General features: G+C 35.0%; 1 pseudogene; it reads right to left on the reverse strand.

Annotated features, from left to right (window-relative positions):
• Positions 1-7388: 7388 nt before the first annotated feature.
• On the reverse strand, positions 7389-9106 carry LOC144363040 (uncharacterized; annotated as a pseudogene).
• Positions 9107-9498: the final 392 nt, after the last annotated feature.

A 9498-nucleotide genomic window follows, 5' to 3' on the forward strand; every position in this document is an offset into this window, starting at 1 on the left:
ATATTTTTCAATATTTACATTAGAATAATCATCGGTTTTTCTACAACACTAATTTTAAATCTGTTTCAATAAACGTTTATTTTTTGTACAAGAAAAATTCTAATAAATGTAGTACACGTTATGTTATGTATAAATATACAAGTTGTATTTTTAACACAGTCTCCTGAGGATAGAATAAACAGAGTTTACATCATGATTTAGAGAGTCCGGAATGCATACAACCACTTACGATCGTAAATATACTCTCAACGCGACATAGGGATTCTTTTCATCTTTATATATTCAATGGCAGTTGAATTCAACTGGCAGCCAGTCAATAAATGATCACAACTTGAAGCCCAATGACGTCATTTAAAAACTTCAAATGTATTTCAATTCCCAACACATACCTTGTTTCAGTTTATGAATATTAATAATAATAAAATAATAAGATTAATGAAGTCAAACTATAAAGATAAATAAGATGTTCATGTTGACATACTGTGACATGTTCCAATAATAAACATTCAAAACACGGACAATAACTATGATAGTTAATAAATATTGGTTCACTAACCTTATTCCAATAAAATTTCCGGCAATATTTGTGTACACAAACGATTGTGACAGACAAGTCCTGTGACAAGCTACTATTAACTTGGGGGGGGGGGGGTCATCTACATACTATTATTATTATCTCACAGACTCGCTGGCCCGCCCAGTACCACCGTTGAGATAATATTATCTCATCGACTCACTGGTCCGCCCAGTGCACCTGTGGAGATAATAGTATCTCACCGACGCCCTGGAGATAATATTACCTCATACACTCATTATCTCCACAGTGCCACTGGGTAGACCAGTATCTAATCGACTGACTGGTTCGCCTAGTGCACATGTGGAGATAATATTTGCAGATGTTGAACAATTCTCAGCAAGTTAAAAAATAATTGTGATGTAGATTAAAGCAAAACAGTATATAGCTATTATTCATGGAAATTTTATTTGTTGTATTAGAAAAGCAAAACCCATAAACACCAACAGTCACGATTTGTTATATTAAACATAAGTTATTTTGGCGATAGAATTGTAATTTAAAGCACTTTGGTCTGGAATGGGGGTATATATTGTTTGCCCTTTGGTCCAATATCAGGTTTACCGGACTAGAATGGGGTCTATGTTTTAATTTTTAAAGTCTGCAACCATCTGCCATTATCTATCCCGTTAATGAACACCACAATGCAATGTGATTCAGTTCGTACGAATTTGACGTGATCGAAATATTTTTCACCGAATTTGTGGATCAAGTAAGTGAATCTCAGCGATTATTGAAAACTGTAAAGATAATTTTATAAATGTTTACTTTAATACACCTTTTGCACAATATACCAGAAATCGTTATAATTTAAGTTTTGTCACCACTTTTAAGTACCGGTACAACATTGTTTAAACAAACTAGGAAACTTTTCAGTATCAAAGATTTCTGAAAATCAATATTAAAGTTGTGATATTACACCTTCTACAAACACGTTTTTTGGCGAAATATAATCCATGTCTGATGACAAAAAAATATTTTAATTATAGCTACAGATATCCTTGTATAGAAAACAAAGTCACATGTATGAATTCCAGTCACCCCCATTTAATAGTGAACTTGACTGAACCAAAGTGATTTCTCCTTTAGTGACAATTTTTCATCTTTCATTTCTCGATGATAGTTTGGATATACTGTAGGTACCTGTTATGGGAAAATGTTCTTATGTTTAAAAAACACACACATTATCTCCAAGACTCTGTTTGGATGACACTCACACTTGATAATCCCATCTGGGGATGCACCCATAAATGGAGAATCACAATCAACAAAAAGACAATATTCTTCAATTATGAAGCCTGTATGGTGCTTACATTCGCTTAATTGGAGCAGATGTTTAGTCAGTCCAAATTCAATATATCTGGTCCCTTCTAACAATTGCTCTCTACCCATGATTTTGTTTTTGAGGTTTTCGGATGCTTGTAAGACCCAACAGTCTGCATTACTAGCAGTGATTCGTGCCTCAAACCACTCAGGACTTTCTTGAGCTAGAATATTTAGTGTATTACAATCACTGATTTACGTATTCTCACGCAAGTATTGTGAAAAGTCCATGGAAAGTTGGTATTTTATAAAGTGCACACTTTACTACTGGAGATGGGCTCACAAGTTTAATAAACAAAGATTCAGATTGACTGCTATAAATTATTTCTATCAACTCTTCGACGATTAAAAACATCCAAAGAAAATAAAAGTCAGACAACATGCTTACAGGATCCGTCATCTCTGAAATAAAAGCAGTACTTGTACATGTTTAATTGAGAAGGAACACTTGAAATTACTGGCTTTGAGTAAGAATACAATAAAGATTTCAAGATTTAATGAAAGGTTTATTTCTGGCCATGGTCACTTGATGGTCGCATAATTATTTTAAAAAATAGCATCCAATTTCAATGCCCAAAATTATAACAGTGCCTTTGAGTTTAGGATTTTGAACAATGAGGCATATTATGAATTGAAATTAAAATTCAGTAGAGATAATATATAGAAGCACCCTTCGAGACCCATTTTTTTCTACCAAAATTTAGGAGCAACATTTTGCCTATTTTTATTTTTTTGTTGATAATTTTAGACCAAATGAACATAATTTTATATTGGCTACAAGTTGTGACTCAACATGTTTTGTTTTGTGAAGTAGAGTTGCTAAGCAAGCTTAAAAACTTGCGCTCAATCTTGATGAAAATAACAGAACGTCATGGGCAACACACATAAAATCTATTCTTTTTGAGTTTAGTTTTGGTGAAGTGTGGTTTTGGCAGGGTCCTGGTGACCCTGAAGCCTTTCTCTGTCAAGGGCAAATGATATTTTTAGACAAAATTGGAGAGCGGAGGTGTTACAAAAGACAAACTACGTACATATTGTAATTTCAAAGTCCTATTCCAGAGGGAAGATTATTTATTATTTATTAGTAATGTTAAATTGAGAAGAACATTATCATGCTTTAGATGTTCCAGTCATGTATTGACAATAAAGGGCGGCAGGGTCATGGGGCTTGACATTGACTATAGACTTTGTCAAGTCTGTGACATGATGGAAGTAGAGGACGAATATCATTTCATTATGATATGTCCTCTGTACGAGATGCTTAGAAAGCGGCTCATTCCCATTTGGTCTTATACAAATCCATCTGTAAATAAGTTTTATTCTTTAATGTCATGTAATTCATTTGAAATTATTAGTAACTTAGCTGTTTTTATACAAAATGCATTTAAGTTGGGACAAGATGTACTTGACCTTTGACCAAAGATTTGTTGCATCAGTATTGTAATAAGCAAAAGGGGCCAGTGGCCTATAAGAGCAAATAAATATATATAAAGAGTCAGGTTTTGTGAATGTTGATGTTGGTGGTAAAAAAAAATGGCGGGGATATATCTGGCTGCGTATATACACATTTAAATAAACACTCACGCTGCAACACACTCACATCCAGCTGATTTAATACAACCGTGGCGTTGGTAGATTACCAGTACCCAGGTCTCGTAACTCCCAGCTGTTTGTCTCTGCTCTGGTTTGACTGACCCGTGTAGGTAAACATGTTGTGTATGATCTTGTATACAGCCAAGACAGGCACCTTCTATGTGACAATGTACATACGATACCCATCATCAGCCTTGTAATTGGACAGTCTCTCAAAGTCCAACAGCAATTAGATACCATAAAACCAAATACATCATCCGGGGTAATTGAAGGAATCTCCCTAAGGTTTGTTTGCCATTCTACCCTGGCACCATATAAATCGGACTGGTTCCCATTATCGTCGACCAGTTTCCGCCATTTCATGGTCACTTTCTTTAATTACTTTTGTTTTGACTTCTCGGCCAATTCAACAAGTTCTCGTTAAATTTGGCATGGTGTGGTATTCCTCTTGCTTTCAGAAACCACTTCAAATCTTCGACAACCACCAATAGAACTAGTACTGGCGGTACCATCCATCTTGTAAAAGTGTCGACCTGCTTGCAAAAAAATAGACATGAGATTGCAGCAGACGCTAGAGGGCGCGTGTATTCAAGGTACTGAGAATTTATGACATAACTAAGCTATCCGTTTTATATTTTCAGAAAAAGAATTGAGACAATGGGCAAATACATGTAGTTGTAATGGTTGCTTTAGAGGATTTCTCACAGAAAGGCCTGCATGAACAATTAAGAGCCGGTTTTCTGTACCAGTTCCCTGTGGAAATGAGTCAAACCAAGGACTTTGCGGGTTGCACATGCTCCTGTCCACAAATCGTTCATACGAAAATACAAATATGGACAGGATTACATGACGAAATATGCAGCTAATTTTTATGATCCAAGAGCACCTCGCCATAGGTATTTTAATCAGATTTCTACCAATTTATTGTGCATTAGGATCCAATAATCAATCCCACGCTACTATCGTTCCACAAAAGTGAACAGAACACTACAGCCAGTCCAATCATCACAGATAATAAGAATCTGGATTTGAAGCGCCGATGAAAGCATCAGTATTCTGCTTCCAACAGAAGTTGACATCAGCATACCAAATGATGATTCTGTGCCTTTCAATGGCAAGTATGGCATTAACGCAGCCTCATTTCAGGATATTGTTAAATTTGTTGCATTAACAAATTTAAATGAAATGAAAAACGTAGAAGTACAAGAAACGCGGTCAATCTCGCAACATAACCTGACATGAAACCAGAAGAAAATGACTACATTGAATTTCGGAAAGTGTACAGCGAGGGTACCGACACTACACATGAGTTGTGTATATATGTTTTGGTTGTTTTGTATATGTTGTAATTGTTTTCCAGGCATAGCTGACATGTCTTACATAATAATATTTGGCAAAACAGCTGCCATGTAACATTCTGGTATGTAGATTTAAACTATTCACTAAATGCACTTTATAAATCATAAAACTATCTCTATAAATCAACCGACAAACAAATAAATAAATAAAAAATGTTTAACATTAATCACATTTTGACTCTATGAAACGCTGGTTTCAATTGAAATTGTTTGTTTTTGATTTTGCAGTTTCTTGAATCTTTTATACTAGAGAGGTTTAGTTACGCGTTCTCATTCAAATTTACGTGTGCTGAATACGCGTAACGTCATCATCACGTGACACATACGCGGGAAGAACGGCTGGAAGTCGCGTTTGGAACGTGTAGGTGCAGTTCCAGACAGTATTATCATTACGGGTAAGTTCAAAGACAATTTTCTACAATTGTGCTCGCATTTTGCTACTAAATTCTTCTTATATGCAATATTGATAGTTAATATAGACTTAATACATCAATGATGAATATTTGTGTGTTTTTATGATAGAATTTCTTCATGACAGCTGGACCATCTCAGTTGGCTCCTCACAACCCTGCACCTAACATTGGGGAAAAAATTATGAGATTTGCCGCATGGCAGGATGAAATGTTACTGAGGGAGGTAGTCGCGGAAAATCTTTTCACTGCTACCCTAAAAGAATCGGGGAAAGCCTGGTCTGCTATTGCCAAAAAACTTGTCGACGTTGACGAGTCGTTTGTTGTGGATGGTAGACGGTGCAGAGAGAGGAATTATTTACTTTTGGAATACTACAAACAACAGGATATTGCGAGCCTGAAAAGGTTAGTTAATGTTTTAAATTCGACCTTTTTTCCAAGGGCTGTCATGTCAAAACAAGGCGCCATCATAAATTATATTTTCCCGCCACAATTTAACATTTTCGATTTTTTTGAATTTCTTGTTAATTGTGAGTTTAAATGGACTTGTTCATTGCCTAAAGGTCTTAAACAATAATATAGAAACAAATATTGTTTGTTTTAGGTGTTGGTTATAAGCATCACACCTTTTTGTCATTGTTAAAAGCATATAACAAAATTAAAATAAAATTCAAATAAAAATCATAAAATACAAATTCATAAAAGAAATAAAAGCAATATGACCAGAAATATTGGTAAAAAAATTATCACTATAATCCTGTATTTGTTGATGCAGATCTGGAACTGAAGAACAGTATAGGGAAAAGGAACAGCATTTAGAAGAAATACAACAATTGAAAAAAGAAAAAAGGTTAAAAGTGTTTCAAGAGAAGAATGGTGAAAAACAAAAGGCATTAATGATAAGAAAAAGAGCCATGGAAACGTTAAGACCAGCGAGTAAGTATAGTAGTACTGTGGTTTATTATAATTAGAAATGGATTGCGTCTAATGTTAAAATGAAAAACATCATGTTATTGTTTTGTGATTAGTGGACTTTAAAATGAACAGCACAATCCTTTATTGTTTTTATTTAATTACACAAGAGTATCTGTGTTTACATTACTTTTATTAGTCCTCAACTATATCTTGAATGATTATTTGGTACAAATACGAGAAAATTTGGAATACTTATTTTATTCAAAACTCAAATGGAGGCCACGTTGGTTTTACCATTTCTCAGATATAACTTTGATTTGATTTTGAATGCCATGACTTCTCTTCTCAAAATGTAGATGCCACATTTTTATTTATTTTTCTAGATTGCCTTGTATGATGTTAAACTAAATAAATGTTTGGAATTGTGTTTTTTTGTTTTTGTTTAATGTTCACATTCAGTAACCCAAACTTATTTGTTCTTTTAGCTGAAAACATTGAAAATGATAATAATGAGATAACATCTATGCCATCACACCAAAACAAACACGTCGTTCTGCTTCCATTGTGATGTTTTGTCTTTTGTTCAAAAAAGACAAGATGATGAGGCTAGTTTCCGGCGAGAGGAGATTGCTTTGAGAAGAGAGGAGTTGGAGTTAGAGCGACAGCGACTTAAACTCGATAAGGAACGCCTAGAAAATGATCGAAAAGAAAGAGAAAAACATGCTAAAATTGAAAATAGAGAAAGAAATATTTTTTTTGAATTACTTAAAAAAAATCTTAGATTAATTATTGTGTTTACTTTGTGCAGTTGAGATACATTTTTTATATTGGTAGTCTAACGTTTTATGTATAATTTTCATTTCAAATAGTTTAAATTGTAAAATTTACTGATAATTAAAAAAAATGTTTTTGTCTCAATTTTACCTCAGGAATGTTTTAACTGATCTCAATGAATATAATTAAGAAAACAAATGTAGATATAAAGAATCACATACAAACTAAATAACCTTTGACACAAATATTATAGTGGTTTATTTAACACAGCATTCACTACTATGGTATATGATTACAACATAGCTGTTATTTACTACAAATGAAACATGTACACTAAACTTACTACCTCTTGAACTAAATTTCATAATATGAAAATTTACACTTATTTTTGTTTGAATCGAAATTCTCCATAGTTATCAAGCTAATTTTTTTTTTCTAAAATCATTGTTCGCCACTGGACAAATATTCTTCTAGAGATGGGGGCTGTACATTGAAAAAGGTGCCAGTTTGACTCCCATAAATACATGTATGACAATTAGTGAGCAGTGCTCCTACCAAGTAATATTTTGCCACCGGTTGCAAAAATAATTTTAAATTCTTTCTGAAATCAAGAAAACCAAAATATCCAAATATTTTGCCAAAACGCCATTCAACACATCCACGTACTGAACTCATCTTTTTGTTAAACTCTCTCTCTTCAGGAGAGAGAAGAGCACCCTTAAATGGACATAGTAAATGTGGTCGCAAAGGGGAGGCTGGGTCACCGTACACTATATGGGTCACCATTTGGGGCGTTCAGCTGTTGAAGTTGTTCCAATAAACCACTTTCTGCCAACATGGCAGCATCATGTCGTCTACCTTCAAATGGCCCAGACATGTGAGCTATCAACCCATTAGGGGCAATTATGGATTCAAATTTAATAGCATGTATTGGTTCATGTCCACTGAAGACCTGTTTCTGGTAATGTATTGGTCTTGATACAGGTTGTGCTGTACCATCTATAAACCCCCAACAGTTGGTGAGTGGAGAATCGCGTTCATGAATAGCATTGCAAAATAACTGCAAAGATTTAGGTTGTAACCAGTACTTGTCCAGAGACTGCAGCAAATGTCCAAAATTATCGTAAATATGACTAAGAACAGTGTTGAATATTATGATGAGTTCACTTCTTGAACGGCCAAATATGGGGATCCAATCGTCCAGGCGATTTGGATAAACCAGTCTTCTCAGTAGGACGCATACACCTTCCACACTCCAGTTGCCACAGTCTTGTTTGGACCTACAATTGTATGTGGAATTTTCAGAGCAGACTTCAAATGAAAGAGTTCATCTTTCTCAAATCTGAACATAGAAAGACATTGATTATTGGTCAGTGAAAGAACATCAATTCTGGCACCATCTGGAGTGGGAACTGTAGATGGAGAAATACAGATATACGCTTTCTTTTTTAAGGTTCGCGTGTTACAACGCGCAACTAAACTGACAGTACGTGTACGGGTAGACCAGACGCATAGAATCACTTACGCGCAACTAAACCTCTCTATTATCTCCCTATGAAAACCTGAACCGTTCCCTTGTGTTGACAAACTTAGGTATACCAATAACACAGGAATATTTTGTAGTAGGTCACATGTACAAGTCATTACCAGTTTTGTTCATGTAGCAGTGCTCAATTTCATCTTTTGTTTGTTCATGTCAGAAATTCGAACATTTTCAGCCTAATTTGTATTGCCTCATTCACCCTGTACTTGCCTTTCTTAAACACCACACACCTCAGTACATCATATGCTGTTCTCTGTGCAGTTGAGGCTACTCCAGCTGGTTTCGTTGTAGCAAAGTGTGTTGATAAGGCTTCCAGCAGATTCTCTCCCATCTGCAGATTTCTCTTTACATCTCAAAAGTTTCAAAAATACTCTAGCCTTTTGTCGGGATGTAGTTGTCAAGACCTATTTTGCTTTTTTGACTATGCATCTTTCAGTAGAAGGTGAAGAGAATGGGCTGATGTTCTGATTTATTCTCATCTTCAATGCTTCAATTCAAAGAGTCTTCTGCGTTGTACCTGCTCTTCCAAATTTCTTTCTTGTGCTGCCTTTGCTCTACCACGTTCCACCTGCTCTAATCCTGTCTTGTATCTTCGCCTTTGTCTGTATTTCTGCATTTCCTGTCTTTTTTGTTCCCTTTCCTCCTTAGCTATTCTTGTAGGTACTTTTTCCTCTTTGTTCTACTTATTTTCTTTCGTTCACGGTCCTTATTTTTGCTGAGCTGCAGCAGCCAATCTATCAGGATCCCTCTTCATATTTCATCTCTGTCGTCTTTTCTTGGGGCTGTTTTAGCTTTCCATGTGTCCCATCCTCTACCTCACTTGCCTTTCTTTTTCTCATTCTATGTTGTTTTTCTTTCATCCTAAAAGCAGTTTATTTCACTGTAAAAGAACAAGAATGTATGTATCATAATTCTTGTGAATACACCTGTATGACCACTTCAAAATAAAGACCATGACAATATGTGCTGAATTTATTTTTAATCCACAAATTCAGTGAAAACAATGAC

Source organism: Saccoglossus kowalevskii, chromosome 17 (genome assembly GCF_978046115.1).
Source record: "Saccoglossus kowalevskii chromosome 17, keSacKowa6.1, whole genome shotgun sequence".
In the NCBI taxonomy this organism is placed as follows: Eukaryota; Metazoa; Hemichordata; class Enteropneusta; family Harrimaniidae; genus Saccoglossus; species Saccoglossus kowalevskii.